The sequence below is a fragment of the Aricia agestis genome, chromosome 20 (assembly GCF_905147365.1).
Source record: "Aricia agestis chromosome 20, ilAriAges1.1, whole genome shotgun sequence".
In the NCBI taxonomy this organism is placed as follows: Eukaryota; Metazoa; Arthropoda; class Insecta; order Lepidoptera; family Lycaenidae; genus Aricia; species Aricia agestis.
In genome coordinates, this window is record NC_056425.1 from 2281414 (window position 1) to 2296697 (window position 15284).

General features: G+C 36.2%; 1 non-coding gene across 1 annotated transcript; it reads left to right on the forward strand.

The window, feature by feature from the left end:
• The first annotated feature begins 8296 nt into the window (after window positions 1-8296).
• On the forward strand, window positions 8297-8368 carry Trnac-gca. Its single transcript has one exon. It is a non-coding gene; the product is annotated as a tRNA-Cys (tRNA).
• Window positions 8369-15284: the final 6916 nt, after the last annotated feature.

Below are 15284 nucleotides of genomic sequence, written 5' to 3' on the forward strand. Positions count from 1 at the left end.
GAAAGCAACTTCCGTCGCCCATGGACACTCGCAGCATCAGAAGAGCTGCAGGTGCGTTGCCGGCCTTTTAAGAGGGAATAGGGTAATAGGGGAGGGTAGGGAAGGGAAGGGAATAGGGGAGGGTAGGGAAGGAAAGGGGATAGGGGAGGGTAGGGAAGGGAAGGGAATAGGGGAGGGTAGGGAAGGGAAGGCAATAGAGGAGGGTAGGGAAGGGAATAGGGTAGGGGATTGGGCCTCCGGTAAACTCACTCACTCGGCAAAACACAGCGCAAGCGCTGTTTCACGCTGGTTTTCTGTGAGAACGTGGTATTTCTCCGGTCGAGCCGGCCCATTCGTGCCGAAGCATGGCTCTCCCACGTGTAACGCATGTCCTCAACTTGGTATTTTAAATTCGACTAAGCGCGAATAGACTATTATATAAATAATACATGGAGCCTCCATGTCACAGTGCATACTTAAACACCACTCAAAAGCGCCGCAAACCGCACCCCTACTTAAGTATACGAACTAATACTAGGAACATTTGGTACACGAAAAACACGCACTTTAATGCAATGTCTGTCTGTTACGTACTTTTAGACTGGGAAAGTATATTGGGGTGCTTAGAAATAAACTAATTACGTGATAAATACGCTATAAATACGCGATAAACTAATTTCTGAGCGACCAAAGTTGAAATCCACATTAAACACTCAACTATAGTAAAATGTTTTTTTTTATGAAATAAGGGGGCAAAGGAGCAAACGGGTCACCTGATGGAAAGCAACTTCCGTCGCCCATGGATACTAACAGCATCAGAGGAGCTGAAGGTGCGTTGCCGGCCTTTTAAGTGGGAATAAGGTAATAGGGTAGGGAAGGGAAGGGAAGAGGGTAGGGGATTGGGCCTCCGGTAAACTCACTCACTCGGCGAAACACAGCGCAAGCGCAACCGGTTTTCTTGTGGATCATACTATTGTTCTTATTTACTAAAGTTTTGTTACTAAGTCCATTTTACCAACTCTTTGAGGTACTTACGTTTTTCGAGTATATAATACTGATTCTATAGAGTGTATAGTTTATTCTAACCTAAAAGGCTAGATAAGAGGTATCAGTATAGAATGTAGATTCGATAGTAGTTTCTTCAGCCGTTAACTTTGGAATGGTTAGGTTTATTCAGAGAAAAAAGGTATACTATTTTACAAAAATATTAACTGGAAATCTGGGGTTGTTTAATTCGTTGTTTTAACAAATTCAAGCGGTCCAAAGGTAAAGAATAAAGACATTTTATAAGGAATAAGAAAATCTGAAAAATTACAGTCTAAGTTCATAAGCTTGTGTTTGAGTTAGAAATCTCGTTTGCGAGAATTGACTTCTATGCCGTAAGTACAGGCCAGCTTATCCAATAAATGTCTCTAGCATGAGTGCCCCAATGTAGAAACGATTGTCAGTCGTCGTCGTCGTTGGTTGTTACAAAACACAAAAAATAATATGCCAAAAGAGTTTTTGGGCATACGGTCGATATAATATTCATTTTGGCGAGAAGCATAATATAATAATATCAACTGACAATTTTGTGTCATTTGGATGCCATTTTGATGGGGCGGCAGTGCAAAGTGTTTTTTTACTATAACCTACAACCAGTTTTTTTACTAACACAATATATCTTAATTAGTTAGTAATAAAAACTGATTTAATTGTATCTTATTCTTATATTTATATCCATTATTTACTGAAAAATTACTGAAATTATACATACTTGTATAATGGTCTACAAAATATTTCTAATCCCTCTTTACCTTAGGAATCTAGTTACGATCGTGAAAACTCAAGTTTTATAGAGATGTGACTCGTTAAAAGTTGAAATAACTTTTTCTAATGCAATCACAACGATGGAAACGTGATGTAGTCTGTTTTAATGGAGATTATTTAAACGCAACTAGCCAGAGTCTGTAGCCAAGACCTTTTCTTTATCGCTTCTTTATAGAATCACCGATCAAAATGTATGGAATCGACATAAGCGTAAGTTATTACGTCTTATGATTCCGACATTCTGATCGGCGATTCTTTAAAGAAGCGATAAAGAAAATGTCTAGGCTAAAATGCCTGGTTACTGCTAGGGAGGCCTAAGTTTCAAAATTAGAAATAGGAAAACTTCATAATATCGATGGAAAATTTCGAATAAGCACCAGATCTCCAATACGTACTTACGAGTAGTTCCATATGTGTTACATACTTCTTTTTTAATTTACTGTTATCTAAAGAAAAAAGATATTAACTAAAACTTATGATTATTGAATTCTCTCTATCCTATTAGGAAATCAAATTGAATAGCAGGATAACGGCTGTCTTAATTTAATCATATTACATGTTTACAAGCATTTTTTTACACTTTAAGTAACATCGTATTGTAATTGTAATGTGGCACATAGGACTGTACATTTTTGTAGGTAAATTTTCGGGTCTTCATCTAGACGTAGTGGTTTTCGCTCTTATAAAAATTTGAGAATTGAGTCCATATTTATAATGATGATAAAAATAATATATCATAATATTATATACAAGATGTTAGTGTGAACGCCGTTATCCTTGAAACCATCAAATGAGCCCGACAAAATGAACAACTTTATCTATGAGAATAATGCTGGGAATTAAAAAAAAATACCGTCTTCATACCCATACGGATACCCGGATCGGCAATTTGTACTCGTATTTGTATGAAGACAGATTTTTTTGAGTTCCCGGCATTGTTCTCATAAAAAAAGTTGTTCATTTTGACGGGCTCACTTATATTATGTGTATAACATTGTATACAGAATAATATTCTCTTATTATTAAACAATTTTCAGACCTATCGCGAACAATATTGAACATAAATCAATTTTTCACTCAGTTTGATATATCCATTCAATTGAAATTTCAATAATCACTGACGGCCATCGTGTTCGGGTATTTTCGTTGTGAATTCTATAAAGGCTTATTGAGTTATTATGATCAGATGTAAGGCTTTCTTTAAACGTTTAATTTATATGACTTCTACCAAAAGTAGGCTGACAAAAAGTTATAATTACGAAGAAACGAAAATTTTTCAATACAGTAGCTCAGTGCTATCAGATAAGTTGATTCATAGACAGTTGACGGACCTACGTCATGTGGTCGGCGTATATCAATTCAGTGGGGCATATTACACGCATCAATCACCACGATACCGTGATAATATTGATGCGTGTAATAAGCCAAATCGCGGTATCGCAGTAGTAGTTGTGATTCGCGTGATACTAGAATCATGATGCGTGTTATACCTGTATATATATATATATATATATATATATATATATATATATATATATATATATATATATATATATATATATATATTATACATATAATAAATAAATATAAATTTATTGTTTTATAAATTACATAATAATAATGTTAATGTTTTGAACGGTGAGGTCCTAGTCGATATGGCGGCCAGTAGGTCCGACATTTTCCGATTTCCTTAGATTTTATGCTGCTCCACCCTTTGCCTTTAGATGTTGTGACATTGGCTTGGTGGAGGGGGGTCACTCAAGCTGGGTGGAGTTTCTAGGGTGTTAAAGAGATATCGTTCTGTGTCGAATCTACCCGCCATGTGGCTTAGGACTTTATCGTTCCTGTCTTTTATAGCCATTTTTATGTTATATAATCTTTTATGTGTTCGGTTGACACCTCCGTGGCTCTTTTGGCCACATGGCGTGGCCATTGGGGTTGATTCAGACCGCAACGCAACGCGTAGATGCATTTCTAAATTTATATGGGTTTGACAGATTCGCAAGACGCGCAATTGAAATCTGTCAAATCCATACAAATTAATACGTGGGAGAGCCACGCTTCGGCACGAATGGGCCGGCTCGACCGGATAAATACCACGTTCTCACAGAAAACCGGCGTGAAACAGCGCTTGCGCTGTGTTTCGCCGAGTGAGTGAGTTTACCGGAGGCCCAATCCCCTAACCCCTACCCTATTCCCTTCCCTACCCTCAACTATTCCCTTCCCTTCCCTACCCTCCCCTATTACCCTATTCCCTCTTAAAAGGCCGGCAACGAACTTGCAGCTCTTCTGATGCTGCGAGTGTCCATGAGCGACGGAAGTTGCTTTCCATCAGGTGACCCGTTTGCTCGTTTGCCCCCTTATTTCATAAAAAAAATAAAAATTGATTGATTGATTGCGGCTCGCCTCGCCTCGTCGCGTTGTGGTCTGAATTGATCTTAGTTGTGATCGGTCGGATGGTTTTGACTTAACGCGACCAAATCACTTAGGTCCGCTATCTGCCTAGGAATCAATTTCTCTGATAGTACATGTTAATATATAGCGAATAAATGAATATAGCCGACAATAAGATTTGTTAGTCTGTTTGCTAATCTTTTGGCATATTTCTACGCAGACAAAGAAAAACCTTTCTCCATTCAAATTTCGTTTCCAAAGAATCGAATCATGATAAACTTCAGGAAGAATTTGACGATGATAACGCGAAATTATAAAAACAAAATGGCCACTAATAAGGAAGTTGGAACTTCGGAGTTTAAGATATCAATCTAATAGGGAGTTCTTGCATCGCAAAAAACGACCAAACTTCCAAAGTAATGCAAATGTAAAATCCCCATTTTGTTGGACGAAATTGTCTTATGAGAATTGTGATTTAAATGATTTTTAGCCACGCCAAAAGAAAGATAATTATTAAATGTAAGGGAAAATCTAATGTAACGAGCAAAGCCGAAAAATAAAGCACTTAGTTATACTGAATAAGGACTTCTAAGATGCACAGCGTGGAAACGAATGCCACATTTTTTTTCTTAAATAAAGAGATATTTCATTTAAGTAAAAGTATCAAGCTATGTCACTTTTAATAGTAGGTAGGTCAAAAATAATTGCTAAAATATGGCCCCGTGCGAGTTTCTTACGCCGATTCTTATCGCCGTTAGTTCCCGAACCGTTGGTACGCATCGTAGACTTTCTCGAAAGAGTTAGTATAGTATTATTAGAAAATAAAACTTTTCATTTTATTTATTTATTTTACTATGTCCAAATGCCTACGTAGTAGCGTTTCGTGTTCATATTCCATATTTCATTATTTGCTTCAAAAGTGGTACATTTTGATGTAACAGTAATTATGATAGTCTTTCCATGATCACACTTTTCACTAATAACATAGCATGCAAATTCTAAGGCACTTATTCTAAATACATTAATTTCCATTTGATTACATTTCATACTATAAATAATTCAATATAAGTAATACAAAAAATTAATACAGCATTAAAAATAATAAACCCTTACATGTCCTAATCTTACGAGCTGCAATAAGTATCCCACCAAAACATTAAATGTAAAAAAAAAACATTAAAAGTTCACTTCTGTCTGTTTATTCACGAAGGTAAAGGATTTTCCAATAGGGACTTGACAATTTTGAATTTAGTTTGTGGTCGCACCCTTTCATTTAACATCGAACTGATACTGTCAGTTTATTCTGTAGACATAACATTTTATCATGGTGAAGTACACAAACGAACTACGTCTGCAAATCTTAAAAATTTACTACAGAAATTCGGAGTCGGTGGCCACTACTTTAAGAGCGTTGACTCCGATTTTCGATCGTAATTCTCGCCCTTGTAGACAGGCAGATTGGCCATGATTATGGATTATTTTTGGCCCGAATTAGAAGATATGAACTTGGACTTCATGAGGTTTCAAAAGGACGGTGCCACAAGCCACACAGCACACGTTACAATCGATTTATTGAAGTTTGATGAGCGTGTGATCCCAAAAAAGGCACCAATCGATTGACCGCCTCGTTCGTGCGATTTAACGCCTCTAGATTTTTCTTTGGATCTGCGTCAAATCGTTGGATAAACCAATGGCCTTGGAACAGTTCAGAGCCAGAATTATACTTACGCGAAATAGCCGAAATGTATGGCTGAGTCATATAAAATTGGATTCAACGACTCACCGCTGCAAACGTGCCTGGCATATGAGCGAAGTAAATTTTTGAAATGTCTCAAATGGTTTTAATGAAAAAAAAATTGTTAAGTCCTTATTGGAAATCGCCTTTATTCCATTTTTTCCCCACCCCTGCACTTCACCCACACCCACCGTCCACTCACTCCACGACCTGCCAGCATGCAGATTATCAGAAAAGCTTGTTTAGGGAAGTAGCTAACGGAGTTTTAGTACAGCTGAAGCTACATGACCGACTAGGTCGGTATAAATAGTCAGTACTCAAGATGCATCTCGGTCTCAAGACGCGGTTCGGCTCTATGATTGGTCCAAATTTTGACAGCCAACCAATCACAGAGCCTGAACCGTGTCTTGATACCGAGATGCATCTTGAGTACTATTTATACCGGCCTTAGTCGATTACCAAGTCAACCAAGACAAAATTTCAAACCTATATCTAGCAAAATATCGCAAACATTGTGACTGTGTATCGTGTTGGAAATATCGAAGTAAACTTCTATTGTGTTGTATCTTTAAAACAGAACAAACCATTTTATAAAGATAATATGTGTTTTATTTCGAGTATCATTAGATAATCTATATATATAAAAATGGATTTTCAATTGTGTTAGTAACGCTAAAACTCGAAAACGGCTGAACGGATTGGGTTAATTTTAGTCTTAAAATATTCGTAGAAGTCCAGGGAAGGTTTTAAAGTGACACAAAGTTCACCGGGACAGATAGTAATAAGAATAAGAATAAAACACGTACGGTCTTACCACAAAAGATTAAACATCTATTGATCGGCGGGGCTAAAATGGTCGCTTTGAAGAATCATGATATGAATCATAATATGATTCATTTTTCTAAAATCGCAAAATGAAACTCCGCTTGCAATTCATTTCTGTATTTTTGTACTGATTTGACATTTGTCAGTTTGACAGTTTTGACAATTAATTTGCTGAATTGATTGAGAGGAATTGCTAAATGTGACCATTTTAGCCCCGCAGCTGTTTTGAGACCATTTTGTACTGAATTTTTCTCTATCAACTGTTCAACGGGTGTTTCAATCTTATGTAGTAAGACCGATATTATCTTAAATATGGTTGATTCTGTTTTTTAGAATTATCTAAAGCTGAAAAATTTTAAAGTGCTAATCTCACGAACTACTGGATTGATTTTTATTTAATTTGGCATGGATGGATTATATTATAAAGCAATGGATTAGATAAAGCAATGAATACGTACTACTTTTGGCCGGAAAATATACTGTTACCGCGTATCCCTTATTTACGCACCCAAAGACGCATAGAACGTCTAGCGAAAAATATATTTTGGTTCTCAGGTTCATGTGAATCTGAGAATCAAAATTTATTTTTCGCTATGTTCACAAAATTTCAACAAACTCGGTCCACCTTTTTGGAAGGATTGAGGCAACAAACATCGCGACACAAGAGCTATATATATGAACATGCACACAAAAAGAAGTGGAACATTAGGCTTTTCAGAGAACCGATTTGATGACGCAATCAGAATTTCAGTTCGCAGTATTTTCGTGATTTCACAGAAATTCAGGTAATTACAATTTCATTATTTTGCTGAGACCTTCTCAAACTTGTATTGAGTTCAAATATTTACTTATTAGGTATTTTTTGATTCTATATCGTGCTAGGTGTAACAAAACTAAGTGATAATACTTTAGGGTGTTTAAATGAGTTTATTTATTGAGTTCACTATGAAAGTAGCAGCGCTGAAATAGTAACTTTATTAAACTTTTGTATGGGAAAATTTCGACGCTCGGGCTTTTGTCCATACAAATCACAAAAAAATGCTCTTTCAGCGCTCCTACTTTCACAGTGAGCTCAATATAAGGGAAAATTGCCAACCCTAAAGTATTATTTCTTAGTTTTTGTTACACTCTATATACATTTTACTAGAAAATATACTTATTACTAGACTAGATGACACCGACTCCGTTGCACCAAAATTTGTTTATCGCGCGGAAACCGCACACTTTTCCGGGATAAAATATATCCTAATAAATGTCCTTTCCCGGGACTCAAAGTATCTCCATACCTAGCAAAATTGGTTCAGTGGTTTGGCCGTAAGGAGGTAACAGACAGACATGTACACTTTCTCATTTTTAATATTAGTATGCTGTCTGCTGTTAACTATCTGCTGTTTTTATAGACAGCTACTATAACAGCTATAACTAGAGTTAGATACACTAAAAATACAATCTAAAATCAAAGAATTTTGTTTAAACTGAGGTCTAAATTATACAAATAATATTATATACATATTATAGAGTTAGATTAATGGAAATTTTATAGTTTCTGCCATCGGGGACATAGCTCAGTGGCAGAGCAATCGACTGCAGATCGATAGGTCCCCGGTTCAAATCCGGGTGTCCCCTTCATGTTTTTACTTTCATTTTCTTAATTGAAGACGTTAGTGGATGAAGTTGGTAACTAACAATTTGATAATTCACGTTTTTTTGCATAAATGAAGGCGTTAGGGCCGGGAAAGCTGTAAGTTTTCTAAATGACTGAATAAATAAAATAATAATTTAAAATAAAAAAATGTGGATTGAATGAATCTCCTGATAAATGAACAAGATGACGAGGTAAGTTACAAGGTTTGTTCAAATTATAAGGTAAAAATGAGTAATTGTTCTTATGTTATAAAATGTTAGTTATCCACTTCTTCCACTTCCGTCTTCTATTGTTTAAATGGAAATAAACATCTTGCTACGATTGAACCTGCTAAGAAATATAATGCTATTCAAATACCCATTTGGATAGCATTGAATAGAAAAACGTACAGTTCCCGTCAGCATTATAAAGCTCGTTGAGCCGGCCTATTCATGCCGAAGCTATCCGCTGAAAGGCGCAGGGTTGTGTTTTAATATTCCATCGAATATCGGCGCCATTACAAGTTCTGTAAACAAAATATCTTGCCGTAATCAATACTGCGCATACAAATACTTGCTGATGTATAAAGCTTATTGCACAATATTAAAAGCTTTTTTTTGTGAAATAAGGGGGCAAACGAGCAAACGGGTCACCTGATGGAAAGCAACTTCGGTCGCCCATGGACACTAGCAGCATCAGAAGAGCTGCAGGTGCGTTACCGGCCTTTTAAGAGGGAATAATGTAAAAGGGGAGGGTAGGGATGGGAAGGGAAGGGAAGGGAATAAGGGAGGGTAGGGATAGGAATAGGGTAGGGGATTGGGCCTTCGGTAAACTCACTCACTCGGCGAAACACAGCGCAAGCGCTGTTTCACGCCGGTTTTCTGTGAAAACGTGGTATTTCTCCGGTCGAGCCGGCCCATTCGTGCCGAAGCATAGCTCTCCCACGTACAAAACTCTTTTCTATTTTAATTTCATGTTAACTAAAACTAAACTTAAACTAATATTAAAAATACGAAAGTGTGTCTGTCTATTACCTCTTCACTGATTTTGATGTAATTTACGAGTAGTATACGGGTAATACTTTGAGTCCCGGGAATGGACTTTAGGTACATTTTATCCCGGAAAAATGTATATCCTACGCAGCCAACAACTAATCATAGTATAAACGACTATAATGATAGTTAATTAAATTTCACCTATATGCAGATGCAGCAAAATAATAACATTGGCAGAATTTGTTCGCGTTAAAAATTTGTGTATCATCCCACAAAAAAAAAGACGGGTTGCACTCCGGGAGTGCTGGCAGAAGCAAAAACTTGAGTATTAACGTTGTGCATTATTTTTTTTCAATTCATTTTTTATGAAAATCGATTTTTAAAAAAATCAATTTTTTTCGTTAATCGAAACCCTTACAATCGATTAAATTTTTAACCCATTTTTATGAAAATCGATTTTTACAAAATCGATTTTTTTAATTAATCGAAACCCTTACAATTTTTTTAACCCATTTTTTTATGAAAATCGATTTTTTAAAAATCGATTTTTTTATTAATCGAAACCCTTACAATCAATTTAAAAAAATCGACAATGGAAAAAAAAACAATCGATTGTTCGATTAATCGATTTCGATGTTACTCGCTCTCTCTCTACTCTCCAACCGTCTTACGGTTTTTCGATCAGCACGAGAATCTGACGCGAGTTTCACAGTTTTTACCCATCCCACAAAAGTACTCAACGCCGCTAAAGAAGTTTTCACTTCAAAAATAATAATTACGTATTGATATAATAATGCAGTCATGATCTTTAGATCATTCAGAACCACTCATATGAATGCAATCTGCATTCATAACTCAACAAAAAAATGTAGGTTAACTTACAAATGCTTAACAGCGACCAATTAGAGTTGAGTATACATGAAAAGTTCGTCTGTAATTTTATGCGTAAATAAATCAAATACGATGGATTAAATAAAATGACATTCTAGTTTGTTAGGTGCGAACAAAAAAATACGTGCATAATTTTCCAGATACATCGTATAAATTCATTATTGAAAAAGTTTATTCACAAATTGGTTTGAAGCTAACATTATCACAACTAAATAATGCCGCCTACAGATTCGATACTACAACATTTCAACCCGGACTACGTTTTAGTGAAAACTTTAGTTTTTTGGGACCGGAAAAATGATAAGAATCAAAACTATTTAATTTATAGCCAGATATATTAGCCAGATGATTAAGTAGGTAAATTACAAGGTTTGTTTAAATTATCTATATATTAATACGTGAGCCAAAAGCTTTGTATCCCTTTTGACGAAAAATGGGAAAACGTAGGTGAATGAAATTTTGCACAGTTATAGTTTATATGGTGAAGGAGTGCATCGAGCTAATATTATTTTGAAATTATGCTTTTATCATACATTTTTTTAACAAATAAAACATTACACACACTACAACACACACACTAGGAAAAATGACAGATTTTGGAGTGACAAGCCTATACATACGAATAATACTCTTTTATTTATGGTTGAAGTCTGCTGACAACAAGCTGGTGACAAATTGAAAATGGATTAGTTTTTTTATTGAATCTTAGATACTATTAGCCAATGCATACACGGCCAGTCTGAGTCCTAGAGACAAGAGTTGAAAAAATGGATTTGATATTTTTTTAACAAAATATAGGTATATTCAATATTTTTTACAAAATATAGGTAGTAGTCCTAATGTCGTTGAAACTAAGGTCGAATTTCGACCATTGGGCGATCTCTAGTAAGAAATAAAATTAATTGCTTTTATGTTACAAAATGCTAGTCCATCTCTTCCACATATGTCTTCTTTTCCTGAATTCGACCCGTACGAAGTAGTATAATAGGTAAGATACAAGGTATGTTAAAATTATAAGGTGATAAATGCATTGCCTTTATGTTAGTTACAAAATATATCATTCATTCAAGTCTTTTTTTTCCTTATAGTCCGGTTAACGAATAACTCAAGCGAGGGTATAGAGTGCGTGAGCGGGAACTTAAACGATTTCTGCTGGGACTTATTCAGGGTGATTAGGAACAAAACATACTAAAAGACTTGTAGCACCCCTGGTGCTGCAGACGTCGCATAGGCATTATTGTAACTATTTTACATCAAGTAGACCATACTTTTGTTTGCCAGCTTAGTTATATGTATAAAAAACATTATGAATCATCGGGAATGAGCTGACCCCTCAAGAGTGAGGGTGGAAAAATTAAGGTAATATCTTGACGCCAAGAACAATAGAAGACTTACCAGCGTCTGAGGCTTTACGAAGAACAATATTTTGTCGCTGCAAACAGAATTAGAAAGGAATACCTACATATTTAAAATAAAGCTTTTTTTAATTTTCACTTTTCCTGAGCGTGTAGTTCGAAAACGGATGAGAATTTGGAAAAACTGTATAGAATCTAATTTATAGAGAATTTAAGAAGTTTTAATTTCATCATAGAATACTTTTTGCTACAACGCATCGTTTTTTAGTTATTGGCGAAAAACCAAACATTTTGACCTTTGTCGCCCCCCCCCCCCCTCTGGCTCACCTCCTAGATGTCAGGACTTTTAGTATGTTTTGTCCTTTACTACCCTGAATTTTCCTGCAGAAATTGCTTGGGTTCCCGCTCACGCATTCTACAACTACTTTGTTGACTGAGCTATTAATTCAACACGGATTAAAGAAGATTGTAGGTACCTAATTTACAAGGTTTGTTAAAATTATAGGAGAAAAAATAGATTGCTTCTTTTGATGAGGATGACGGTAGTTGTTGTCCATCAGGTGACCCGTTTCATTTGCCCCTTATTTCATAAAAAAAGGAAGATATCCTTCAGAATTTTCCGTCTAAAAAGTGTACACCCTATTGCCCTCGTGTACCCCACCCTTATATAAAACTAACGTCAGGCCGATGTTTCGGCGTCACGTTTTTTAAATCATCACCATCGCCGCCCGCATACAAATTGGGGCTAAGTGAGACAACGTGGGAATCCACTCCTAATACTTTGGAGCCAGTTGGGAATTTTTGGGGAAACATCTTGATACAAGGTTACTTTGGTCTTTGAAGCTATAATGTTTTATTGAAAGAGTTGCTGCGTGATTGCGATTTTAATACTGAAGATCCAAACTTAACTCTACTAAGAAACTACAATCAATTTTCAATTTGTTCACGGACTTCAAGAAAATTCGTTGTAAATCAAAAAGATGGTAGTGTGCACATTGTAGTGTGTGTAATGTTTTATTTATGAAAATATTCCATACTTCCATACTAATATTATAAATGTGAAAGTGTGTCTGTCTGTCTATCTGTCTGTCTGTTACCTTTTCACGCTCCAACCGCTGAACCGATTTTGAAGAAATTTTGCATGGAGATACTTTGAGTCCCGAGAAAGGACAAAGGGTAGTTTTTATCCCGGAAAATGTACGGTTTCCACGCGCTAAACGAATTGCGGGCATCATCTAGTGTATGATAAAAGCATAATTTTTGTACAATATTGGCTCGATTTTTTTTTTTATGAACTAAGGGGGCAAACGAGCAAACGGGTCACCTGATGGAAAGCAACTTCCGTCGCCCATGGACACTCGCAGCATCAGAAGAGCTGCAGGTGCGTTGCCGGCCTTTTAAGAGGGAATAGGGTAATAGAGGAAGGTAGGGATGGAAAGGGAACGGAATAAGGGAAAGTAGGGAAGGGAATAGGGTAGGGGATTGGGCCTCCGGTAAACTCACTCACTCGGCGAAACACAGCGCAAGCACTGTTTCACCGCCGGTTTTCTGTGAGGACGTGGTATTTCTCCGGTCGAGCCGGCCCATACGTGCCGAAGCATGGCTCTCCCACGTCAAAGCAGCCCTTCTCCCTATTAACTATAACTATGCGAAATTTCATGCTTCTACGTTTCCGCATTTTTCGTAAAAAGGGTTCCAAAGTCATAATTCCATCTTGTTTAAATAATGTAGTGCATGTTGTGATTTTTCGTCCTGCGTTTTTTACTTTCGTGTAAAATTAAAAGTCGCCGCACACTGCTAGTAAATGATGTTCATTTACGTTGATAGCGTTAATTTGTTGTAAGGTTTAAACATTTTCACATGTGCCCGTTTCGCTGCAGCTTAAAAATAAGAATTGCAATTATTACAGTTCAAGTTTTTGTAGTTGTAAAGGCTTGCAATGTTTTTTAATTGCACACCAACGCTACAATTTGTGACAAATCTACTGTACTAGCTAAAAGCCGAGCTTTGTGAGGGCTCGCGTCATCACATCTTGATAGACTGATGGTAACACATCTGCATAATATAAATAAAAATTACTATGTCAATGCAGAAATCAGTACTAAGTGATAGTTTTTCCGTAAAGCACCTACCACAAAATGTAAAGGTTGCGGGATATACCTACTATGGCTCGCTTCGCTCGCCCTGATTACACATAAAGATGATTTTATATTACGACGTGACGCGTCCTTCCGATGCCAATTGCGGTGCATTTCAATGAACTTATTTTACTTCACAAGAAACTGCCTATGTCGTTTAGCTGGCTATTCCAATTTTAGAATGAAATGATTTAACAGTACCATCTTCGATCACAGAGTACCATCGTAGAAATTGATTCATAGGCAGTTGACGGACCTACGTCATTTGGTCGGATTATGTCAAGTGAATGTAATTCGTGATCTGTGTGTGTGGCTTTGACAAAACGCAATCAAATTACGTAGGTACGCTATCTGAATATGAATCAACTTCTCTGATAGTAAATAGCTATGTCCAGTGTCCACACTGTGCATTTTCATCTTCAATTTACGTCATCAATCTTCAAATTGGCGCATTCAATAATTGAATGCGTCAAGGAACGCAACGCCAATATTGTCATTTTTGAAGTTTTGGATACGGTCAGAGGGCATACGTCGCGGGCATGCCGCACGTTCGCTGTTGACTGCGCTATAACGCATGCCCTTGACGAACAGAAAAAGGCACAGTGTGGACAAAGCTCTTCGCATCGACGCGTTACGTTGCAGTATAATCGACCTTATTCGGTAATATTTGGGTAACATTATGTCATACAGTATCTTGCTCTACCATATTTTTGACGATTTATTGCGGTTCGCAGCGTCTGTGTAAACTTGCTGCTTAAATGCTGAGTAATTTGCTTTGAAGCAAATTACTTAGCATTCATAAGAAATATTTCTTATAAATGCTATATAATTCACCTTTCATGACTGTTTTTCTTATGAATGCTGAGTAATTTGCTTCAAAGCAAATTACTCAGCTTTCATAAGAAAAACAGTCATGAAAGGTGAATTATATGGCGGTCAGCAAATATTAATAGCTTCTAGGCTATATTAATAACTTCTTTTCATATGAAAAGAAGTTATATAATTCACCTTTCATGACTGTTTTTCTTATGAATGCTGAGTAATTTGCTTTGAAGCAATGGCGGTCGGCAAATATTAATAGCTACTAGGCTATATTTATAACTTCTAATTGGCGAAAAGCTGTATAGATGGAACTTACTTGGCTGGAAATTACTGTATTTGGAGCTTCCATATGACAGTTGTGTAAAAACGCTATATAGACGTCTACAGCGTAATTTTACACAGCTTTTAATGAAAAAATATAGTTGGCTATGTAATATGGCGCTATTTGGGTTTTTCTAATGTAAATCACCGCTACATCACTGCAATATGACAAAAAACGATATAAGCCAAATCTTACATAGCTTTTGTGCTACCTGGGGTGTTATGATATTATCAACCTTTTTCAATTATTATTATACTATTAAAAACTGTATCAAAATTCATTGAGTAGCTAAACAGTTCTAAGACTTTATCATTTTAAATAAAAATTTTAAAATACGTTACATACTTCAAAATTTGAACTATGTAACGTATTTTAAAAAAAATGTAATAAGTAAC